The following is a 25,736-nucleotide window of genomic DNA, read 5'->3' as shown; positions in this document are numbered from 1 at the left end:
AAAAAAGTCTATGCTCTTCCTTTTCTGGTACTTAATGACAAAACTGAAAATGTCTGTCTTTCTAGGTCTGCTTATAAAACAACCTCTAACAAGCAGTGTGGCAGCTGCCCTCAAGTGTGATAAAGAATGTTTATTGTTTTCCTTCACCCAAATCATAGTTTTACTTTTGTTGTTAAAAATTATGAAGAAAACCTCTCCCCTCTTTAATCCTTTTTATGTGCTTAAATCTCATGCAAATTGCAAAGGTAATTACATAAATTACAAGAGTGAGCACTGACGTGTTCATTTACTCAGTGCTTGAAAATGAAGGGAATGAATATTCAAACCAGCAAGCTGCACCACTGTTTGAGAAAAAGAACTTCAACCGCTCTGAATTAACTATTTACTGGCAGTATCTTCTAGCTACCTCGCCTTTTGAGGAACAAGGTCAACTATGAACTGCACTTGCTTTTCACCAGAAGCAAAATCTTGCCCATGACAGAGGCCGAAATCCGCCTCTTTCCAAATCTAAGGAGCTGAGAGCTTCTGTATGAACTAATGGCATTTCTTGGAGAAATCCAGTCTCTGTAAAAGTGGATTTAGAACTTCACTTCTGCCTCAGGTATTAGGTGATTACATAAATATATATAAAAATCCTTGAATGCCTTAATGGATTTTCACCTTATCCTTGCCACTTGTTACAATATTTAGTATTTTTCTTACCTTGGGAGGTGTATGTGGAACTGCATTTGATAGAAGGGCGAATTTACCTGCCTGATCCTACACAAAAAGTGTTTAGGATTAATGATAACTAATGCTAACTTCAAGGAAGAAAAGGTCTGCAAAGCTGAAAGTAAGCCTTATATTTCTGAAGCAGTATGGGCTGGGAAGTCTTCCATTAATTGATCCTATTTATGTATTTATTTTCAGCCTCAGACGAAGGGCTTGCTGCTGCTTCTGCCTTGTGCCATGATCTGTGGTTATGCTCAAGAGAAGAAGCAGAGGCTAAATGAAGAGTAGATTGGTTGAATTATTTCAGTTGGCTATTTCCATTTTTTTAGAGCTCCTGAATAAGATTCTACATCATTACCAGGATTTTTGCTTGCCCATCTGTGGATTCTTTTGAACAGCAAAATGGAGTTGGATGAGGATTTGCACAAACTTCCTCCTACCTCTGGCTAGACCAGCTGTTCAAATTATCAGCTGTGAAAGCCCACATGGGAATATCAGGTGGATTTTATTCCCTTTGTGACCCTTTAAAATCCATCTCCTCAAGGCATGGTAAGAAAGGCATACCTTTGGCATGGTAAGAAAAGATAATTCACAAAAATCCTTTTAATAATTGCTTTATTTTCTCTCAAAGAAACCACTAGGCAAAACTGCCTTTACACCTAATTTATGGCATCTTAATTGCAAAATTAATTTATTTAAAATTACTGAAAGACATCTTAAAACTGCAGTTGATATTGAATAAATACCATGTCCCAAATGACTCTCAGAGAAACTCTGATAGATTCTCGGCCTCCTTGAAATACATACTCACTTGCTGCTTCCAAGTTAATTCAATCTACAGGTAAAAGCTGCTGTCAGTAATTTCAATAGACTTATATAAGATACAGAAAACATTTACAGAGATCTTCATGTTGATAATCTCTGTAACCTTATGTTAATGCTATCCATTTATTTTTTCTCAATACCATTCACATATTAATGAGGATACAATCTCTAAACATGTGTTAATGTTGGATACTCCTACTGTAAATTAGAGATTCATCCTTTTGTTTTCAGTGGAATGTTATTTGTTTCCAAAAACCTGATTTTCCTGTTGCAAATCACAAAATATTTATCATTGTTATTTGTAAATGAATATTCACACTTACATTTTGTTCACTCTCATTATAATGAATATTTATATTCTTGCAACAATTAGCATTATATTAACGTAGCCTCATAGCCTCATAACAATCACTCTGACTACTGTATTCAGAATACCTGTTCTTACCAAGATGTATTTTGTGTCACACTGCTGAAAATGATTGGTGTTGTGCTAGACCATTTCAAAATTATTAGGTTAAAGCATTGACCTTCCATTTTACACATTCTGTCTAGAAGTGTTTGCAAAGTTGAGTATTTTTTTCTTTTGTAGGTTTTTCTTAATATAAAATTGAAAGTAACAAAGTGGTGTGTGCAATCTGTTCTGTAGTTTCTCCTGCCCTCTACTGGATGCAATGTTAAAACAATTCCATTTTTTTTTTAACTGTTATTTTGTGCTTGGTAAAGGTGAAGACTTTAACTCGCTCTTTCTTCTTACCAAATGAAAACTACTGCCTGTGCCTACTCCCTTATTCAATCATTTATATTTGTGAAAAGAAAAAAATATATCTCCATCCTTTTTTATCAAGAAGAATAAAATAGTTTTTGGACTTCAGCTTCAGCATGCTTACTGCTCAGACATCAGTTGAACTGAGTGTGTGATCTCTTTGAAATTACATTAATCATAGGATTAGCATGAGGTTAAATACTGTCCACTTAATCATAGAATAATTTATGCTGAGTCTCTGATATTCATCTGCTCCAAAAGTTGTGGACGTTCAAGGACATGTCCAGAGGAATTTTGAGTACCTCCTGGGAGGGAGATCCCACAGCCTCTCAGGTGACCTGTTCCAGTGTTTGACTGCCCTCACAGTGAAAAAAGAGTGAGATTTTTTGGACTTTTTTTGAGATTTTTTTTAGACATTTTGCTCATGTTTAATTGGAAATCTTCTTGTCCCAATTTATCCCCTTTGCTTCTCATCCCTCCACTGTGCACCTTTGTGATGAATCTGGCTCCATCTTCTCTACACCTTCCCATTAGGTAGCTGAAGACAGCAATGAGATCTACCCTGAGCTTTCTCTGCTGAAGAGCTGAACAAACCCAGCTTTGCAGACTTTCCTTGTCTCCAAGAGCTTCACTAGACTCCTTCCAGTACGTCCGTGTCTCTCTTGTACTGAAAAGCTCAAAACTGGACACAATGCTCCATATGCAGTCTCACAAATATTGATTAAAGGAGAGAATCACTTCCCTGGACCTGCTGGCTGCATTCCTGCTAATACAGCTGAGAATGCTGTTGAGGGTGAAAGCTGCCTCTCAGGCACCTTGCTGGGTCGTGATAACTTGTGGTCCACCTGCAGAGCTTTCTGCAGAGCTGCTCCCCAGCCAGCCAGTCCCCAGCCTGTCCTGGTGCCTGGAGTTATTCCTCCGCAGATGCAGGACTTGGCACTTCCCTCTGCTGAGCTTCACAATATTCTCATTAACCCATTTATCCGGCCTGTTGAGGTTCCTCTGTTTGGCAACATAACTACCTGATGTATCTACCACTTCTCTTTGGTATCCTCTGCAATTGTACTGAGGGTGCACTACTTTGCCCATCACCCAGGTCATTAATAAAAATGTTAAATGGCACTGGTCAGTATTGATCTCAGGGTATGCTCAGGATGCTGACATCCTGTTGCTAATACCAATGTTTTGAGCCTTCAATCCACTTCACTGTTCAGTTTTCTAGAGCTGGTTCTGAGTGTAAGAAATAGTCTTTCCATTTTTGGATAGTCAACAAACTTGCTGAGACTGAGTCCCATCTTTTCCTCCAGATCATCAAAAAGCAGTATTGGTCACAGTAAGATCTCCGAGGAAAGCTGTGAGTTATTTGGTATTATTTAGACTTTATACCTCTGGCCATGATCTTTTCAACTAAGCAGTCTGGTCAATTTTCCACTCGTTTTGTCCTCCAAGTGTCCAGTGTCACCAGCTTGACGATAAAGATACTATGAAAGACCATTTCATAGTTGAAAGTTGGAAGCCTTACTGAAGTCAAGGTAGACACAGCCACAGCTCTCTGTGCTTCTACGCTGCCAGTCTTCTCATCGGAAAAGGCAATCATATTGGACAGACACGATTTGCCCTTGAGAAATCCATGCTGGCTGGTCTCAGTCACCTTCTTGTCCTTCATGAGATAGCGCAAATGAGCCCATAGTTCTCTGGATCCTTCTTTCACTCTTCTTAAAGACGAGTGTGACATTTGCCATTTTCCAGCTATCACAAACCACTCCTTATCACTATGACCTTTCAAATTATAGAAAACAGCCTCAGGGTGACATTGGCTAGGTTCCTTAGCCACCTGTTGGGTCTCCCACGGACTTGTACATATTCAGTTTGTTTAAGTAAGTTCTTCCTAACTCCATTCTCCTCTACAGTGGGTTATGTTTCACTCCCATAAGCAGCTGTGTAGGCTTGAGAAAGTGAGATATTTGAGGGCAGGGCTTACCAATGAAAAATAAAGACATTTGAAACAATAAAGGCATTGCATACCTCAGCCTTTTCTATGCCTTTTGTCACTGTGTCTCACACCCAACGGAGCAGTGGATCCACACTTTCCTTAACCTTTTTTTGCTGTTGGCACATTGATAGAAGCTCTTCCTGTTGTCCTTCATATCCCTTTCAATTTTCAACACCAGCTGAGCATTATCTTTCCTGTCTCCCTCCCTGCAATAATAAGCACCACCTCTAGGTGCTTCTTTCAAGATTTTAAACTCCACAGGAATCTTGGTTGCTGAGGCAAAGCTACCTTTGGTCGCCACATGTTCAACCAGTCATTACTAGTTTGTGACTAACAGGTCTGGCAGAGTACCTCTCCTGCTCAGCTTATTGGCCACTTGCATCAAGAAGTTGTCTTCAGCATACTTCAGAAATTATTCATTTTGCTTGCATCTCCCATGAATATCAGGAGCTGCCACTGTTAGGCTTCCACCAACTGCCTAAAGAAGGCTTCATTTACATCCTGTTCTTGACCAGACAGACTGCAGCAGATACCTGCCATAACTTAACCATGGTGGTCTGTCCTCTGGTTGTTACCCGTGAGCTCTCAACTGTCTCATCACTCAGTCCCCACTTTACATTGAGCACAATCTTTCCTCCTCACCTTCCACTTTCTCCTTCCTGGAGAGCCTATATCCATCGCCTGCAACACCCCAGTCATGTGAACTGTTCCACTGTTTATGTCCTAATGAGGTCATAGCTTGGCAACTACTTCTAATTCTCCTATTTGTAAAGACTTTTCATTTCTTCCATTTGTTTCTCCTGATGCATGTGCTTGTGTACGGACATCTGAAATGGGCATCCAGTCACACTGCTCTTCTCCTAGTGAAGCACCGGAGCCTCCCGCGGCAGGCTGTCACCTGCTCATTGTTCCCTGTGCCTTCTTCAGCTTGTGATAAACCTTCCTCAGCTTACCTAGCTTCAAGTCCTCCTCAATAAGTTTGGAAGCCTGTAGGCAAAGATGCTCCACTTGCTCCACTTGGTCGGATGGATCGTGTGCCTGTCCTGCAGTCCTCGTACCTCCTAAATAGTCCCATGGGTGTAGAAGCCAAGCCTCTGGCTATGACACCAGGGACTCACCAGATGTTGGATCCTGGGAAGTACCCACTCCTACCCAAGCCTTTCCCCTTCCCTGGAAGTAATGAAAACACTAGCTGCCTCTCCCACTACCATATTGCTAATTATAGCTGCACAAATAATTAGGATTTTTAATAAACTCATTCTGCTATACCCTTGACCAAATTATGTATGTATATTCTGTGATGAAGATGCTGGGCTGTAAAAGAAAAGTTGTAACATTAGTGGCAAATTTCATAAGCTTCAGTAAAGACAAAGTATGTTAAATGTGATCTTAATTTGTGGCATGCCTTCGAAGCTATGCCACATACTGAGAATGCTGACTCCATATAAGTGGCATGTTCTGTGCCCACATCTGCACTGCTTTGCATGCAAAATGAATCTGTAATCTCTCTCAGATTTCAAATCAAAAAGAAGCAAAAATGTATCTAGTCATACCACTGACATGTAATATCAGGGTAGGAAAATTTAAAATGGCAAAAAGATTGCCTTCGAACTGAAAAAAAGAATAAATTTGTGTACTTTGTTTTAATGCATTTTCAGTTCTCTTGAAAGATTTCAGACTAGAACTTCCAGTAGAATCTTGTGTTTACTCTCATGTCACATATAGACTTAAAAATACAATGTCAAAATCTCTGCGTGTCTCTATTGTAGTCAAACCTAACCAAAAGCATCAGTTCTTATTATGACAGGAATGGTATCTGCTGCTGATGCATCTTCTTGCCTACTTGCATTTCTGTTGAGGCTGCTGACAGCAATGATATTTGTTTAATTAACTTTCTCTACAGATCATTTTCAGCCATGCAAATGTGATTAATCTGGACTAAGTATATAGCTACAGAATTTACTAAGATATTATTTCTACCTGATGCTTTTCATCATGACCAGCTTTAGCCCGTAGCCTATGAATTGTTCTTTATTGTGCTGCTCTAACTATTTACTTTTGTTTATTAAATTCCATTACTATGTTTGGAAGTATACAAGAGAACAAAATAAAATAGTCTTGCTCCTAAATAACCTCTAACCTGACAGGTATACAGAGAGAAGGCAGGATACAATGAGCAATAGACACAGATATGATTCTGTTACCCTTAAAGCAGTAAAAATATTTACTGCTTTCTTTGGAGTTGTTCTGGATTTGCACCTGTAAAATGCGTAGAAAGCAGAATCTGATCAAGAATATCGATCCCAAGCAGTCCTTGTTGCCCACGATTTGATGGTGAAAGTTCAATTACATTCACAAAAGTGCAAAAGGTTATGCAGGCTTTGATTAAAGATTAGATGGATATATTCAGAGATCTTACACTGTAAGGAGACAAAGGAAAAATGAAGTGAGTTGCTTTCTGTATAGGAAGAAGAACTGAGATGATTCCAGATATGAAAACTTCTAGCAGTGAGGAGTCCCGATGTGCTAACAGCACTGGGACAAATTAGAACACTAAAGACAGATGGTGTTTTCAGGGTTCCCAGAAATCTTCAGAATTCACAGTGTATGAAACAGGTGAAAGATCCTTCATAGACTTCTGTAAAGAAGGCAGTTACTGAAGGATCACAGTTACACAAACATAGCCCTCTTTAAAAAGGCCCGGGGTGGAGCTAGGAAACTGTAGACCAGTTTGACCTTGGTGGTAGGCAAGATCCTAAAGATATTAATAAGATATGAGATCACAAGGAACACAGACTGGGCAAAGTGATTACAGGACATAATCTACTTGGATTTCAACAAGGTATTTGATATAAAACTGCAAAGTAGATTAATGTATAGTGTTAGCAAGCATAATATAGAAGGTGTCATGGTTATATGATTAAGGAGAATCACAGATATATCAATACTATCTGCAAATGCACTCTCATAGGTAGGATGTTAAAAAGTCAGATTCTTTTGATATATAGGTTACAAAGTTATTCCTAAATTACATTAGGGACAATTTACTGTCCTAAGGTTGATGGCCTCTGCTAAAAATATACCAAACCTATTTTGCTCTTGATTAAACTGGTGATGTCAAAAGAGTTGCTTCAAATGTATAGTGACAAGTTGGACTGGCATCTACTCTAGGTCATTTGCCTTTGCTTAGCAGACACATTCCCCTATTACGTTGCTAGAACTGTTTTGCCTTTCTTTTTTTTCAGTGTATTGCATCAGTTTTTTTACTTTAGTGACTCATCAGAACAGATTTACCTGATAGCACAGATTTACTTCCCTGTGTGCAGAAGGCCATCTACATTCACTATTAGGTATTGACTTTTCCTGTCTATCAAGCTAGATTATTTTGATTTAGTCAGTATTAGTTTGGATTTTCAAGAGTGTAGTTGAAAGAAATATTTAGCCATGCTTCTGTGGTACTAAGTACTTCTGTAGTTACATTAGAAATCTGGTTCTGTACCCCCTGTATATTTACATCAGCATAAATTCTGAGCAAACCAGAGAAAGCATAAGACTCTTTCCCTAGTATAAGTAATTAAAACAAATAAACAAACAAGCAAACAAGAAAGCACAACTAACTTTGAAGGGACTAAATATGTACTTTAGGCCAGATCCTCTGAAAAGTCGATTGCATCCATTAAAACAAGAGCAAATTTGGCTCATGTGGCTTCTTTACCCTTATCTATTATAATGCCAAAAGGAAATTCCAACGACTTACAAGTGGACGTATGTAACACAAGTCCACTGGGATGTTATAAGCCTCCTTTACATACCTTGTGAACAGGAACATTTTAGGCTAGTGTCAGTGACTGCTCTGGTAGTTGTTTGGAACTGTCATTCCCTTTCCCAAGTGTAAAGTTGAAATGGCAAGATAAAGTTGCTGCTTATACTTGTGTTGTTACTTCAGTTGGTTATATTTATCTCATTACTACTAGAGAGCTGAAGCATCGTGATGAACGAAGCATCACTGAAGCATCGTGATGAACGAAAGTTAATGATAGCAGGGATGGCAGCTCTATTCCAGGTTTGTCATGTGTGTGTGATTTCACGTGCAGCGGGCTGCAATATCAATGAAAGAGTCAGAAGGGAGGCAGCTGATCACCGTGGATTCACTTACTGGAAACTACCACCTGAAATCCCCCCGAAGCAGAGGCAATCACACTTGCATGCTTCTGGTACCAGGAAAAGTTGCTGGAGGGGAAGGTCCAGAATTATATATATCAAATTCAGGATGAACATCTAGGTTTACCTGGGTAAGAAGAAAATTTTTCTCAATGGTTAACAGGCACACAAAGACATTTAGACCTGTTGTGTTTGGGGGGTTGTCTTTTTGCCAGGGGAGATGAAAAGAGATACAACCCCAAAAGATGTTCTAAATTTGTTTTTTCGAGGCTGTTGGAAGTATTATTGGCATCTGACAGTAAAAAAGTTTCATTACATACTCTTTATATCATAGACCTCAAACATCACAAGTCTTCTGACTTAGCAAAGACTCACAACCCTGAGAAAAGCGGACATTTATTCTAATTACATTTACCTTTTGCTAATGATACTCCCCTGGTCTGAACACTGATAATGTTTGGTTGAGAATTTCACACATCCCTTCCCAGAAGGAAGAGAAAATCAGAGAAACTCTGTACTGGCCCTGCTTCTTATCTATGTCTCAAATTTCTCAAAAACCTAGTCACAGGTAGCTGTAGGGCCTACAGTCCATGGCTGTATGACCCATGCAATATGTAAAAAAATGTACTACAAAGAATGCACTGTTCTCCTTTTTCCAGCCTTTATTGCTGTCAGGATGGTCTTAAGCTGTTATAAATCAAACTCAAGAGATGTGTGGAGATGACATGAAAAAAAATCAAACACTTTTCCTTCCTTCCTTGCCCTCCTTCTCTCCCTTCCTTCCAACATTTAACATTTCTATGAGAGATGGCACTCTCTAACAATATATTGAATGCTGGAATTTCAGTCACAGTCCCTTCCTTTCTGATGGAAACCTGGCTTATTTCACGGCTACTATTTCTTTTAATCCTCCTCCATATTTCCTTGGCTGGTACTTTTTTTTTTCTTTTCTTTTCTTTGTTTGTTTGTCATTAAGATATGGTAAATTAGAAGGAAGATGGAAGAAAAAGGTTTGTGGGGGAAGTAAGGTAGCAGAGGAAACAAGAAGATTTAGCTGTGATATAAAAGAAAGATGCAATTTACTTCACTACACATTCTAGTGAACATTCTGTAGTGGAGAGAAAAAAATAAATTCAGAGTCCCTAAATCAGAGAGAAATGGACCGCAGGATAAAGACAGAAACAGCACAGCACTAGATTCATCTACTAAGGCCTTTCTTAACAAAGAAAAATTGAGTGAAGCCAGGAAGATTAAGGTTAACCAAAATGATCAGGGAGCATCAAAGGCAGGGAGAATTGTCCCATATACCCCTTCCAGGCATCACTGTTCACTTCAGTGCGTTATCAGAACTATAACCTATAACCAGAGGTGATTTTTGGCCCCTTCACAAAACCATTTCACAGTAGTGCCAAGCTTTGTTGAGTTTTATTTCTTCTTACATGGACCCTGAATTTTATACAGTTATGTCTTCAAACCCCTGAGCTCTTTGGCCTGAAGCAAACAGACCTGATCAAGCCCAGAACTCAAAGAGCACAGAGACAGCATGAAATTACTTTTCCCCACCTAATTCTCTGCTGAAGTCTCATGTGAGGCTAAACACAGAATATGGTCATTATTCTGCATGACTTGAATTAAAACTATTAACAAAGGAGATGTTCACTTAGGAAATAAGTTCTTGCTAGCAATATTTCTGTTAAAAATAAAACACCCAGATGACACGAAAGTAGAAGTGCTAACTTATGAACTACTTTTTGCCTGTGTTCACCTTACCTAATATCAGAAAATGAGTGCTGAACTCTAAACAGTGTGCTCATAAAACACATTTGCGTTCACGAAAATGAGCAAATGTAAGTTCTTCATACAACACGTGCTTACATGCTTTCGGCATACACTGCCTGCTCTCTACTTCAAAGCTAATACTGCGGAGCAAAATCCTGCACCGCATTTTAGAAACACGCAGGCTCCTATCTTAGCAGTAGGAGTAGGAAGCAAGTTTTTGTGGGGAATCTGCAGAACCCCAGGACGTGGAAAGTTTGACTGTGAATGTGCTGTGTTTTTGGTAAAGCTGTGGAAAAAAGATACGGAGAGGTAGCAGATACCTCTGTCTTCAGCTAATGTTTCCTTTTCATAGGAAGCAATGCTCCCCTTAGGTGTGTTATTTAACTCCATTAGCTGTGCTGATGCACAGGAGGCTTAACTCTTAGGACAAGGTATTTTCTAAATCCAGTGTAAGGATTTTAGTGAGCAAAGGGTGCTCAGAGAATGCAGTGAGTCTGCCTGCTTACCCTTATGGGACAAACAGAGCATCTCACAAAACCAAGGCAACCGCATGAAGGAGGTACCAGCCATGCATGCAAATTACTATGAAAAATTATATTACTGTGAAAAATTAAAGGCTGCATAATAACACAGAATAAACATGCTTCTAATCATGCAGTGTCAGTTATGGACTCAAAATACCTTGGAGAGGATGAGCAAATGGGATATCAGGTAGGAAATATGTTTCTGCTGTTTATTGTTTAGGAAACAATTACAGACTATGAGCCAAATGATCTGTTTTGAAGAAACACTTGGACAACAAATCAGAAGTGTTTTGCATCTTGGTGAGAAAATATCTCAGAATAGCTATATTTTAACTTTACTGGCAAAATAATGTGTATGACAAAATTTAAGCTGCCTCACCATTTCTAGGCTAAATTCTGGACTCAGTTACATACCTAATGAATGCTCTTGTGTCACGCAAGTTGCAGAGATGTAACTGAGGCAGTTATTTGTCATACTATTGAAAGAAAAAGTCTCTTCTGTAGGTATATATGCCAGTGAAAAATGGGGATAAAATTCCAGTTATTCCAGGGCAGAGTGTTCTATATACACTTTGGCCCAGCTCTTCATGGTTATAAACTATCAGACATGCAAGGCAAAGGAAAATAAGTGCCTGCATGCAAACAAATATTTTAGTGTAGGGACACTTCTACAGCTGGTGGTAGACATCAACATTATGAAGCGTTTATATTCATCTTAGAAATATTTGCAAAAGGAAAAAAAAAAGAAAACAGAATTGGGGCTTAGTAAAACTTAGTGAGATGCTGGAGCCTCAGAGAAACCAACAAGAACTGTGCAGGAACAAGAGTTCATGGAGGACGGGGGATTTTTATACAATGATAACAGGGTGTTATAGAAAATATTAATGAGAAAAAATGAAATAGATGAAGACATAATTCAGGAAAAAAAAAGAAAAAAGGAAAGAAGAGCTTGGAGAAAGTTATACATATGAAAAAAGATATTAGACTGTAGCTACTATTTTTCTACATCTAGATAAAAAAAAAAAATGACCAGTGCTGGACACATTTAATTTTCTTTGCTTCATTCTTAAGCACAACCAACAACACATCCCTCTGCTTCTGCAAGTCCTTGCAAGCTTATTGACTTCAGGAACATTTTTTTCTGAGCGGAGCTGCAGGGCTGACAGGATTCGACAGCGCAAATTCAATTCTGGAACGACACCAGCTCCATGTAAACCTTGGCCGACACTTCTGGCTGAAAGACTGCAATGGGGTAGGAAATAGAAGGCAGAAAAACCGGGCTGCCTCCCCTCTGCCGGTGGCTCCCGGCAGCGGATTTATGGTGCTGCTCAGAAAGGCAGAAGGCCAGGAGTCCTGCAGACTCTCTGTGGAGGGAAGTCTAGGGGAGTTTTGTCCACGCTTTGCAGCTGGCTGCCTTCCCGAGCAAATGAAGCAGGAGGAGTAGCTTCTGTGCCAAAGTAAGCACAAATAATTTTGCCTTGACTTGAACATTAGCGAATGTCAGGCCCTCTGTAAGTGGCTTGAAAGGTAAGGCAATTTGAAAAGCAGCTATTTATGAATGCTTGTGCTCATTATCTCACAAATAAGGCAAGTTTTCAGAGTTTCATACTTTGCAAACATAGGTTTCAGCTCAGATCTTCTCTCTTCAGATTTTTTATTTAAACTTTGTTTGTCAGTTTATCCTGTTCAGAATGGTTATATCTTTCAAAGAAACAACCAAAAATGGTTGTTTCTTTCACTCTCCTTTCTGATTATTGTAAAACTGAATGGTTCTCACTTGAAACCAGACACAGTATTACCTGAGTGCCAGTGGTGGAGTGGAGCCCCTGTTTCAAAGTAATATAATTCCAGTTATTATAAAGCTGAAGGTCCATTTTCAAAGGCATAAATGGACTTCCTAGCAAACAAACAGTCCATACCCAAAGTCCCTTTAAAGCACAATCTTTAATGGCAGTGCCATCAATCACTCTGTAATGTGAAAAATGTAACACACATTAAAACACTCTTTTGTGTTTTATAGTAATGAAGAATCATTTAACACCTACATAGAAATGCATATTATCAATATACTGATATCTATGTTTGGAAGCATCTAACAAACAGCCTCATTTTACATCCAATTGAAAGCATGTGTGAGGAATTACAGATGGCTGAGAAACAATTCTTTAGAGCAATAATGTCATTAATGACATTGAGTGAAATATTCCCTCTAATTTGTTTACTGTTTCACTTATTTTCCTAATACCATTTCTCTGAGGTACGAGTATTCCCTTCCTCTTCTTCATTAATTCAAATTCAATATTAAACATTCTCATTCCTTTTGATTTTTACTATAATGTTGGCACAAACTTTGACACAAGGGAAAACAGGCTGCTTGGAAAGCACATCCAATTTCTCCAAGTGGAAAACTGTTAGTTAAAAAAGGTTATTTAAAAGACATTATTTTCCTGACTTCTGTCTCTGATGTTCAGTATTCACTTATTTTCTCCATCAACTCGGCTTAGCTTTTCAAATCATTAGCCTGAAGGGAACCACTTGTCATAATTTTGCTTGGTAACAACTCAAGGGAATTCCTACACAGATTTTCTGGAGGAGCCAACAAGGAGAGGCGGGCTACTGGACCTCATACTAATAAATAGAGAGGGACTTGTTGGAGACGTGAAGGTGTGGGTAGCCTCGGCTGCAGTGACCATGAGCTGGTTGAGTTTAGAATCCAATGAGGAGGAAGCAGGGCTGTCAGTAGCCTTGCAACCATGGACTTCAGGATGAGGATCAGGAGGGATGAGGGATGAGAGAGTCCAGCGTGGGGCTACAAGGATGATCAGGGGCCTGGAACATCTGCCCTATGAGGAGAGGCTGAGGGAGCTGGGCCTGTTCAGCCTGGAGAAGAGAAGGCTGAGAGGGGATCGGATCAGTGTCTATAAGTACCTCAAGGGAGGGAGTGCAGAGGACAGGGATGGTCTCTTTTCAGTGGTGGCCACCAACAGAACTAGAGGTAATGGCCACAAACTGAAGCACCAAAAGTTCCACAGGAACTTAAGGAAAAATTTCTTGACAGTGAGGGTGACAGAGCACTGGAACAGGCTGCCCAGAGAGGTTGTGGAGTCTCCTTCTCTGGAGATCTTCAAAACCTGCTTGGACGCAGTCCTGTGCCACGTGCTCTAGGTGACCCTGTGTGCGCAGGGGGGTTGGACTAGATGATCTCTAGAGGTCCCTTCCAACCTTAACAATTCTCTGATTCTACAGTCCTCTTGCCTTTCTTTCGGGTGCTCCTATTCCTGGACTACCTGACAATGGGCTAAGGAGAACATGCTTCTGCACCCTGCAAACCTGTCTAGAGAAGAATACGCAAGGCTAAACTGCCTTGAACCGTACATATGCATCCAAGTGTATGTGAATTTTGGAATAGTTGTCCAATTCCATAAAATTTGAGTCTTTCATACTATACCGGCAACAATTACAATGTTCTTTCTTCACTGTTTAAATTTTTTATTAGGAAGAAAAGCCTAGATCTGAGGAGCATTTTGTTTAAAAAGGAAAGGCAGAGGCTGAATATTTTTCAGTGTCTCAGTGAAAAGACATTTTCATAGAAGATCTGATAGTTCTTAAAAATGGTCATATTCCATATTCACCTATATATATTGCCTCTGGTAACAGCAGAGTTTTTTTTCCAGTTTTCATATGCTTTATATTAGGTCCTGTAACCAGCTTTTCCCAATTTTCAGTGTCCACGTGTCAAAATAGACTCACAGACGCCGGTAGGAAGTGCAGTTTCATTTATTAATTGCTTTCAGGTCCCAGGGATGTCCAGCAGCAGCAAAGAGGCCTCACCAGGGGAGGGGTAGATCTGTGAAGAAGTGAAGATGACTTCTGCACCACTTCTCTCTACATTTCACCTCAACTGTCATAAACTATATCGGAGGCAATGGCAGCAGCTGCCAATCTGGCTCACATCCTCCAGCACAAAGACGGGACAATGTTTTTCAACCAGCCGGAGACGAAAGAAATCCCATTTGAAAACAAATGCAAGGCAGTATACAAATTTATTAACAAGCCAAATACAGTACAAGCTGGTATAACTTTGGCAATGTGCCTTCAGCTCTACATGAGAAGTTTACAAGTGACTCTGCACAGCAGTGCTGCCCCTGTTGTTACATGCCAGTACACAGAGTCAAAGGCTGCAGAAAGACTCAGTAAAAGGCATGGAGGTCATATTGTGCACACAGTCCTCGGGAGCCACCAGCACTCTCTTTTTCATGTTCTGGTCTCAACCTAGATTCTAATTAGATATTTGCTATATTGACAGATGTCACAGGCTACTGGGAGTTTGATACTTAACTGATTATTTCCATGAGGTGGGATACTGGACTTATGATGTTGCGGGTCTCTTCAGAGTTAAGGGTTAGCTTCTCAAGAACTGAGAGAACTATTTTAATAAACTGTTGCAGCATGAGCTGGGATTTAAAAAAAAAAAAAAAAAAAAGCGCCTACCCTGAACTCTTTCCGAACGTCTAGTGCTCTTCAGGAATTCCCCCTTCCCTCTCCAGGCAGTACTTCTGGCTTATGGACTTGCTCTGGCTGTAAGGTGTTACTCGGTACTAGAAAGGTTATCAAAAAAATGGAATCAATCATCTCTCAAACTATTTAATTATGAATAAATGACTGAAAGCTAACAGTATTTTTTTTTCAAATCATTAGCACATTCTTATTGCTGCCCTAAAATATTTCAGTAGGAATGAAATTAGTAGGTTCCAGAGCAGATTATAAAAGACAATCAAAGTGATCACAGAGGGAGAAATTTTATATTTTCATTAATAAGAACCTCCCCCCTGCATCCTCATGTATGTATTTGTGTTTTTATTCATCTTCTGCAGCATGGCTGTAACTTTCTATGGTACTATATATTATGTTTTGAAAATAATTTTCTAGTACACTTTGTATACCTTCCCAGAAATATAACAACAGATGCCAAAAAGAAGTGTTTGCATCACAGCCTATTCCTTCTCTCTCAAACAAATTGTAACCTTGTTTTGGTTTCTCTTGCCTGACGGATATGAGTAGAAAAGCAAGAGAAAAAGAATATAAGAAGCACTTGATCCCGAGAAAATAAGGCATTCTATACAGTGCAGATAACCCTTATACATTGCCATAAGGACTAGATTTTCATTTCTAAAGATTAGGTTTTTCTGACCCAGTCGTTCTGACCTCTCTTACTAGCAATCATACCTGCTGTGATAATCTGTTATCTGTCGGTATTCATGTTCGCAGGATAAACTGACACGGAGCAAGGAGTGGGTGACTGACAATGCTTGATGATGAGTTTAGACAGGCAGTCAGTTCAGTTCCCTTGTGAATGTCACACCTCAGTGAAAAGCCTGCAAGATGGAAGAGTCACTCTGACACAACCAGATCTGATTACAGGAAAAAATAATAAAAAATGTTACTCAAATCTTGAGTGGACTGCAATCCACAAAGCACCCTTACATAAAGAAAAGCACACGTTCTCTTCATTTATGAGATAGTACAAATGTAAGCTCTTTTAGCCATAAGAAGTTCAAAATCTTTTACCTAGTGTTTAACAAATCAGCTATTTACCAGTCTAAGTACCGCTGTATAACAGAGATAGGTAGTAAAAGGCAGAGTGGACTTGGCAGGCATTTAGTCCACTGCACAAGTATAGCTATAACTAAGATTAAAAAAGGGATAGCTAACTTTATACAGCAGAGTAGTCCCACACAACAGGACTAGCACAGGAGGAGTGAATGACATCATTAATTTTGTGATTAATAATTTCCTTACTGTGGAGAAACTGTGTAGATATTTAGAAACTGGAATTCACCAGTGCACCAAATGTAGTTGTAATAAAAAATGCTCCCAAAGGAATCAATTATAAATACTACCCAAAAGACAAATATAGACTTCATGTAGGTTTAAAAAGAAAAGAAAATCACTAATCCTCTTTGAATTTAACTATTACATCCTTTCAGCTCTAGTAATAAAAATGCATGGTCATAAATGCATACCTACGCAAGCATGTTTTTAAGTTTTAATTCTAGTTCATTCATTCTGTACATATATGTCCTTTCAAACATTCAGAAATTACTAATGTTACTACACTTATTTGTGCTCTTAGTAGCTTGATTCATCTCTGTTTCAGCACTAAGTAGCTCTAGCGACAATTATTACACTACAGCTCTGGCAGCTGTAGAAGACTCTATAAGGGAATGCTTCCAGTTTCTCATATGTTTCCAAGTGTGCCTGTGGGGAAGCTGTACTTCTAGTTCCTCCAATTCACAGGCTAGTGATCTGTAAAACAGCACAAACTTAATGGCAAAAACTGTCAAGATTAAAATAGGGACTGTTCTATGGCTTTTTTGCAAACAAGAATCAAAGCCAAAAAAAAAAAAAAGAAAAGAAAAGAAAAAAAGGTGCCTGCTGGCACTGGTCCTACAGCTCTTTGCTGCTGCTCTGTGCACTCTGTGTCCAGGGATCATTCTCAGAACAGCCACACGGCCCTGACGCCGCTTCCTCGCCGCCCTGGGAATGAGCCGCGGCTCCGGAGAGCACAAAGGGAGGCCTTGGAGGCTTTCCGGCGCGTCCCACATGGCCGTCGCAGCCCTGGCGCTCCAAGCTGGCCACAGCAGAGACGCACGAAAGACAGTAGCAAAGGTTGTCCCTGTCTGCCTTACTGCACGCACGCGAGGACACCGAGCTGCACCAAAGTGCGTGGAGTGAAAAGCCAGCCCCCCGCAAGGGCTATCGAATTGTAGTTGCTTTCATTTGCGCTACCTAATTTAGAGAAGGGTCTCTACATTAAAATGAAGTAACACATTTTTGAGCGCTTACACCTACATCAAGATTTTTGAGTGTTCACATTACTCTTTTCCATTTTGTCACAGGCTCGTTCTGTTTGTTCAGCTGTAGTATTGCTATTACTTTTAAGTTTCAAGATTATCTTCATTTCGAAATGATAAGACTATTGATCCATGTTGACTGCTAAAATAAACATTTTCTACTGTCTGCTCAGAGTCACATGGCTGGTGCAAATTTGACATGGGAAAGTAATTAGGGCATGTGGTAGAGTCAGAATAAACTTCCTGCAAAAGAAAAAATGCGAAGGGTGATGCCTGTGTTCAGGTTCATAAAGATTAAGGTAAATTAGGAGTCTAGAAGAATTTAGCTCTAAGTATTTTTAGGAAATTGAACCTGATGAGAAACCTTAAAACCAGTAAAGGTCAAGGTCATATTCCCTTAAAATGTAATGGGAGACAGGAGTGAGGTGATCTTACAAATCAATGGCATTGTTTTTTTAACAGCAGCTAGATGGTTTGAGAACTTTAAATTGACTTATACAGGACTATAACTCTCTATTTAATCATACAGGTCTGTTTCTATAGGCTGGTTATACACTTAAGTCTCCAACTTCTTGTATGTAAGTAAACTATCAGAACAATCAGTAGGGTTTGACACTAACACAACATGTAACAGGTCAACAGATTACTTGGCTTAGATTTCATTCCAAGACAATTTCCTTTCATACGAAAATGAAAAACAATACATCCTTGCGCTAGACTTTCCTGTTTTATATAAATATATATATATAATCATGACTACTTCAATTACAAAAAGACAGAAAAATTCCTTCTTTTTGGGTGATAGTGTAAATTAAACTATGGGCAATCATTCACTTGCTTGTGTGTAATCAGGTAGGCCATTAGGTCTATCTCAGTGACAAGATACACACTACCGATCATGATGAAACAGAGAGAAAAAGGTCAGTTTGACTTTTTAGTTTCAAAATGCAGTTTCAGTGCTTATATTAAAAAGAAAAAAAAATCTTTAGATTTGTAAATGAAAACTAACTCTGTACAGGTACTATTCAAACAAAATAAATACGGAATATTACAGGGGGATTTTATCCAGACACTTCTCTGGCTGCAATCTGTAGCCACAAGCATGCAGAAAATTGCTTTTACCCCACAACAAGAAAATGGGTTTCTTAGATTGCTGTTCATAAAAATAAAAGAGGGCAGAACATTTTTGTTTTACTTAAGAAGGAGAGTTCTGTGGAACTGAAATCCCAGCTTTAGATCTTTCAAAGATGGGTAGTGATAAGCATTACATTAAAAAAAGAAAAAAAAGGAGAGAATTTTCATCTAGAAGTTGTTTCAGAACTGGGTGAACAATGAATTTCATTTCACTTTGAGTTACTGTTTTAATAGGTCTATTTCTCTATATTTATTTGTATATATTGCATCTTTTAAAAAATAGAAAAAAAAATGGTTCTGTATTTTGTGGCACTGTCTGATACCCTGCTTCTTAAACAGCTGCTTGAGAACTGCCCTGATTATGTAGCACCAACTCTCCCTGTTTCCAGCTGCTAAATCCCATTAGAAGCAGCTAAAAATACATCAAACACTGACCTGGTATTACTCTTCTGTATAATCAATTTTTTTTAGTTGTCATACAAATAAGAGAAGAGAGAACAATTGGATCCGCAACAAAGCAAACTCCTTGTAGAGATGTGTTCAGCAAAGTTGAAATATCTATAACAAAACGTGCATGACTTCTAGGGTAATCATGCACCTTTAGAGGTTTTTTCCTAAATTCTTGAGGAAAGCACTGGCTCTGCTATGATTATTCTTTAGGTTTCAGGACTGATTAATTTGCCAGTAGCATAATCCTGCCCTCAAAATCTATGACTGGCTAAGAGCAGATGACAAAGATAATACTAAAACTCAGCAGGGCATCCAGGAGTTGCAGTGTGGGGTTTAGAGACGGGCAGTGAGAAACAGCAGTGAAAATGTTCGACTCGGATGTTGTCTTGAAAGATCTGAAAGATGACGAGTTAAGACAGTGCCTGGACCACAATCCACACACACAAATATAGCCAGTGTAAAGTGAAGCCAGTGACAGTATGTAAGATCCAGGGAACAGAGTCTCTTTTCCTTGGATTAGGCATACTGGAACTGTCTGTGATCTGATAAGGATCAGCAGCTATGGCAAAGGGCTGCTGCTTACATTTTAGAAGAGAGATTAGCAAAAAATACTGGGAACATTTATTGGGTCAGAAGGCACTCATCTGTATTGGCAAATTATATATTTTCCCAATAAATATGCACTTTGGGAGCCTCATATTAATTCCAAATGCAGGACAAGAACTGGTCTTTGTTAAATAACAGCATTGCTGTGCTAATACGGTGTCTACTGGGTTTACGTCTCCCAAAACACTAGTCAGGATCAATTTGTTTCAGATGTTGGAAGAAGAATCCAAGAATTTCTCAACAAACTTTAAAGAATCTTTGGCATGGGGGCCAAGGTCTTTGCAAAAGATGACACGAAGAGTTAGTAAGAGCAACACAAGACAAATGAACCTTCTCAGCCCTTCCCCCTGCACTTCCCAGATCTTTACTCAAGAGAGACACAAGGTGGTTACAGCAATTCTACATCTGCTCTTATTAAGTTCACAGTTTAAGTTTGTTATTAAGTTCAGCGCAACACTGAGTTTCTGTGGCTTTCAGAAGTAAGATGAAAAATAATACATTCATGGCAGATGCTACTAAGCATACAACAGTATTGGAAGAAAAAACAAAAATGCAAAATGCCAAACTGCACCTTCACCCTTCCGAAGGAGACACTTTGGAACAGTTTAGACTGGTACCCAGAGAGGAACTTAACACTAAGCCAAGACCTGGCGCGTGTGTGAAAAATTAAGCACACGAAGCCACCCACAATGGTCTGCCTCGGGAGGAAGATTTCAGCCTCTGCCCGTGCTAATGAGAAGGCCAAGTTGGTCCCATCTGTGTAAGTCACTGGTGCTGAAGTCTGTGCCGAAAGCAGAGAGCTGACATTATTCAGAACAGCATGGGCTGATGAGAGGTTAATGTAGGTCGAGTTTAATGTAGGAGTACAAATTAAGGGCATTTTCATGCTGGAGCTTATCCCCCTATTATGTCACTACGAACTGCGCTATTTAGACTGCCCATACATTTTATTGTTACTTTCCATATCTGGAAAACAACCCGCCTAGTTTCGATGAGGAGAAGGAATGAATCCTTCACCCCCGTCCCGCCGGCGACCGTTTATTTACCGCGCACATTCAAACCTCCCCCCGCTAAGTCTCGCGAGAGCCGCGGCGCGGGCGGCGCCATGTTGGCGGCGGGCGGGCGCAAGGCGGCCCCTCCCCGCGCCGCGCGGCCTCCGCCGGGGCCCGTCCCGGAAGCGCCTTGCGGCCCCCTCCCCCCTCCGCCGGCACCCGGAGACGCCCCCGCCCCTCCCCCCGCCCCCCTCGGCGCGCGGCCGCACCTGGGGGGCCCCGCCCCTCCCCCCGCCGCAACGGTCGCCCCGCGCCCCGTAACGGTCGCCCCGCCGCAGGCCCTGGGGCCGAGGCGGGCGGGCGATGCAGCCGCCGCCGCTGGAGCAGAGGCCCCCGCGCAGCACGGTGAGAGGCGGGTGGCGGAGCGGGGGGCCGCGGCGCGTAACCGTCACCGGGGCCAGGCGGTTGGGAGCGGCGCCGGCGCTGCCCTTGTCCCGGTGCCGGGCGCGGGGGGCTCTGCGGCGGGGGCGGGCAGCACCATGGGGAGGGAGCCCGTGTGGATCCGGCTCGCGTGGCGCTGCCTCCCGCCCACGCAGCGAGCGAACGGGGAAACTTCGGGCTCTGCTTTGGGAAGCTATCGGGGCCGCAGGTTTAGGCGGGGGCGTTCCGCGCTGGTGACCCTGGCATAGACTATGCTGTGCGTTGGGCCACAGACACCCGTTTTGTTGTTTGCAGTGTGGAAACTGCGGGTAAAAACAAGCAGAGTTGCCCCTGCCCTCTCGATGTGTTGACTGCAACATGGTGCTGATGCTGCTGTGCTTTGGCACCCAGAAGTGGCTAGGCCTTAGCTATGCCCTGTCCAGGGTGTTGCCTTCATGGCAGATTTGAGATCTTGGTGGTTTATGCCAGCTGTTGGGAGGGAAAATATGTATTTCTGTGATTAATCATTTTGTTTCGTTTTGAAGTAGATAGTTATGGTAGAAGGATGCTACTCTGTTTATGCCTTGCTGCTGCCTCAATGTGTTATTTGGCTGTGTGGCTGGTGCATTTTTTTCCTTCATTCAGACATGATTTGTGATCTAATGTTGGCTCTCCTTTGCTTTAGCAAGGAGAAAACAAAGGGAGGAAAGGCAGTTGCTTAATGGCTTGGGAGTAACTATACTTTAGAGGATCCCTGGTGCCAAAAAAAATGGTACAACCCAGGTTTGCCAGATGGGAACATACGACAAAAAGTAAGGAAAGGCACCGCGCTCAGATAGGTCTGCGTACTCATAAGCTGCCTTTGAAGTTTGTGTTAACTGGTTTTAATACGCTATTAATATATAGTGTTTTCTGCCTTAAAAAACAGCAAAAAGGGTAACTTTGTGAAGCTTTTGTAGCATTTTAAGATTTGTCAGTTTGATGTTTTACAGTATTTTTTTTCTTTTTCTCTTTCCATTCTAAATAAGTACTGAGAGCAAATAGGCTAAACTTTACTGATGATTTATTGATGGGGAGGTCCATTATTTTTAGTACTGATGGTCACGACTAAAATTGAGTAGGAAGTTTACAGGCTGGTGTTCTGTAACAGGTCTCCTTGATCTGTTTGTTTTTGAGAAGGCTTAGTGAGGTGATCAAAGGTCAATATTTCTTCTGACAGTTTTGATTTTGTTTTTCAGTTCTAAGAGAATAGCATTCCTCTCCCCCCCCACCCAGTATGTTTTAAGTTGACATATTTCATGTAAAAAGAAGAAATGTTGAATTCATTTCCTCTTGCTGATGAGAGAGGAACAGGATTCTTAAAAATAAAGTATTTCCCAATATTTGTTAAAGTCTGCTCTTTGTCCTGGCCTGCGTCAGTTGACAGCAGTAATCTGAAGAATGATACAGCAGCCTATATCAATGTATGCATTGACTGCCATAAAACTGTCCATAACATTATTATCAGGGTTTTTATATTCACTGGTAAAAGGCAGTAAAATCAGAATTTCTGTCTGCCTTTAAATCCTTGTTTAAGGTACAATGGGATGGAAAGGAGAGATAGAGAGGTTATGGATGAAGGTTATGAAGTGTAACTTCACTGTTTCTAGTTATAAATTATTCCTTTGAGTGTACAGATTGGGACACGGGAAGCTCCATCTCCATGTGAGGAAGAACTTCTTTCTGTGAGGGTGATGGAGCCCTGGAACAGGCTACCCAGAGAGGTTGTGGAGTCTCCTTCTCTGGAGATCTTCCAAACCTGCCTGGATGCCACCCTGTGCCACGTGCTCTAGGTGTCCCTGCTGGAGCAGGCGGGTTGGACTAGATGATCTCTAGAGGTCTCTTGCAGCCTCAACCATTCTATGATTCTGTGTGTGAGTTTGTCCAAGAGAATGCATTAATCTAGTGCTCAGTGTTCTCCAGTAATAGCTTGCCTTTTCCTGCCCCCTCGCAAAAAACATGTAGTGCTTGAATGAAATAAAACTTTTGGTAGCATTGTCTTGTAGACACCTTCTGCTCACTTTAATCCTGTGATTATTCATTTTGTACTTGCTTTGAAGTTTAGTGAGTAGCCCTAAAGCATAACTTGGGAAAATATTCTCAGTCAATTACACCGAGAATGGGGTAATGTATATGGGTTTTAAATACTGTTATTTGGTGTCAAGTTTATATATGTACTGTGGTGCATAAGCCTAAACTACTTCTCAGAGAAGAGCTTTAGCATGAAGTGGAATAACAATTTAAGTCTTTATTTCTGCAACTGCAATATTTTAACAGAGGCACTAACAATAAGTCTTTGATATTCTTCTTTGACATTAAAGGTATTTTAGTGGTGATCCAGAATTGATTATATCTAACAGATTTTGAATAAAGTGAAATCCATTAAATCTCTATGCTTAGTCATCTGACTCAAGTACAATAGGACACGTTTTATTTGAGAAGAGTATTGTATAGACACTTTTAATCACTACATTGAGTCTGAAGTAAGTGTGATGTCTGGTGTGTGTGCACAGATAAAATAAAGCTGTCTGTAGTGAAATATATTTTTTTTTTGTTACATGAGGCATTTAAAAGACAGATAACAGAGTGAAACTAATGGAGAGTTTTTATACAGTCTCAGACTCTTTCATAAGCACCTTTTGGACAACTGTTGAATGCAGGTATTTTGGAGCTCATAAAACAGAGCTATCTGCTGTGCCTTGTGGTTTTCTGATTTTTTTTTTCCCCTCTCTTTTCCTCGCTACACAAAATAGACTGGAAATTGAGAGTATTTGTTTGCACAGTATACTGATATTGGAATGTTACTTTTAAATCACGCCAAATTTTCTGACTTTCTGAGTCGGTCTTTTTTTTTTTCTCGTTTGCTATCCTGCAGCAGTCTGTATAATGTACTTTTTATAAACTTATTTCACTGTGGGTATAATAGACTAAACTCTGTTTAAAGAGTGATGTTAGCCGTGTTAATCTTTTGATTATTTGTTGGGATGGAGTGTACAATGATGTTGTAGTCCAGTTCATGTTTTTAAAGCATTCTTTTTAGATGGGAAGATGAGAGTTTAGATATTCTTACTTAAAGTTTAGTGTCATTTACACAAGGATTGGAGGTATTGGTTCAGAACATTTCCAGAGCAGGTTCTTGTATTCTGCCAAACATTAATGTATCATAGGTGTCCTTTGAAAGGCTTCCAAATTATATCGCTAATGTTATGCAAACGTGTGTTTTGTCTTAAACTGGAGACACACAAGTCAGACGAGGTATCATTCTTGTAGCGGGGTCCATGGTACTGATTATCCTTTCTGATTTCTTTGTATGAGATGGGTGAGTTGTCAGCTGCTCCCATGTTGTGTCAGTCAGTACTTAAAAGATGTTACTGTAGTGTGAGTCTCTTGGATACCAGAAAAGCATCACTGAGGCCTCTTTATTAGTATGAGAAACTGAAATACACCTTGCAAAATTGTGTAATACCGTGGTGAGGCAAAGTTAGAATGCTGCTAATAAACCGTGTAGTTCAAGATGGGTGGTGGGTTAATGCTGTATGTTTGTTTCATGCCAGAATTGAACTGACTTTTCAATATTCATGTATCTAGTTGATTAATACTTTGAATGGTTTTCTTCCTTCAAGTCCTGTTTCACAGTAGCCAACGTAGAATTTTTCACTTTTATACTGTATTTTTATCTCCTTTAAGATTATACATAGCTTTGTGTTCTTAAGCAGTATTGCTTCTTGGGTTGCAGGCAGGCTTTATTTTATTCAGGAACTGTACTTAAAAATACCGCTATTTAAAAAATCATCTTCAATATGTTACTAGGTTTTGCCTTAATTTCGTTGTAACTCCATAGTAGAAAAAAAAAATCTTTTCCTCATTTCAGAGATTGTAAAAAGCAAACGTGTTTGTAAACCAAATGGTGAAGCTACAGACTAGAGTTAAAGTTATTTTGTTATAGCAGTGTTCAGTAACCTAACTAACATGCTTTGAATAGTTTTCCTAACTGTGGGCTTACTGATGGAAAACTAAGAAAAGCTTTTTAAAAACTCTTTTCAGCAGGTTGCATTTAATCAATCCTGTTCCACACTTAATACCCTCTAGCAAAGCACTTGCTTTCAAATCAAACTGCATATCCACTAAAATGTGTACTAACTTAATAACTGGCATAGTTCCTGTGAAATCGTGGTCAATCCATGATTACTTTTGGGAAAAAAAAAAGTGCTACCAGCTCTTGTTTTGGATATTGTGGAAAGAAAAATATGGTTACTTTTCTAAAATGTTTTCAGTGATGATTTTTTCAAATTTGATAATAAGATCTCAGCAGTGCTATTATTTTAATCCAGTTGCAAAGCTTTCATTTTTCTCTTGGTTATCTTCTAATGTATTTTTCCTGAAGTCTCAACTGTTTGAAAAAATTGTGCTTGTTTACAGCATCTTAGCTTTCCGAAAGTAGCTTGCAAGTGTCTGGCAAAAGACCTGTTTTATTCTATGTATGTC

The 25,736-nt window shown here is 40.0% G+C and overlaps 1 protein-coding gene across 1 annotated transcript in view; it reads left to right on the top strand.

The window, feature by feature from the left end:
• Window positions 1-21,061: 21,061 nt before the first annotated feature.
• Window positions 21,062-25,736, top strand: part of TAB3 (TGF-beta activated kinase 1 (MAP3K7) binding protein 3) — a 36,224-nt gene continuing 31,549 nt past the window's right edge. Inside the window, exon 1 of the mRNA XM_088521876.1 lies at window positions 21,062-21,197. The gene's annotated coding sequence lies outside the window, so the exon portion shown is untranslated. The remainder of the gene's footprint in view (window positions 21,198-25,736) is intronic.

Source organism: Tinamus guttatus, unplaced genomic scaffold (genome assembly GCF_059628265.1).
Source record: "Tinamus guttatus ecotype Peru unplaced genomic scaffold, ASM5962826v1 Tinamus_guttatus_pri_ptg000008l, whole genome shotgun sequence".
Lineage (NCBI taxonomy): Eukaryota > Metazoa > Chordata > Aves > Tinamiformes > Tinamidae > Tinamus > Tinamus guttatus.
The sequence above is the reverse complement of the archived record's forward strand: the minus strand, read 5'-3'. Positions and strand labels throughout refer to the sequence as shown.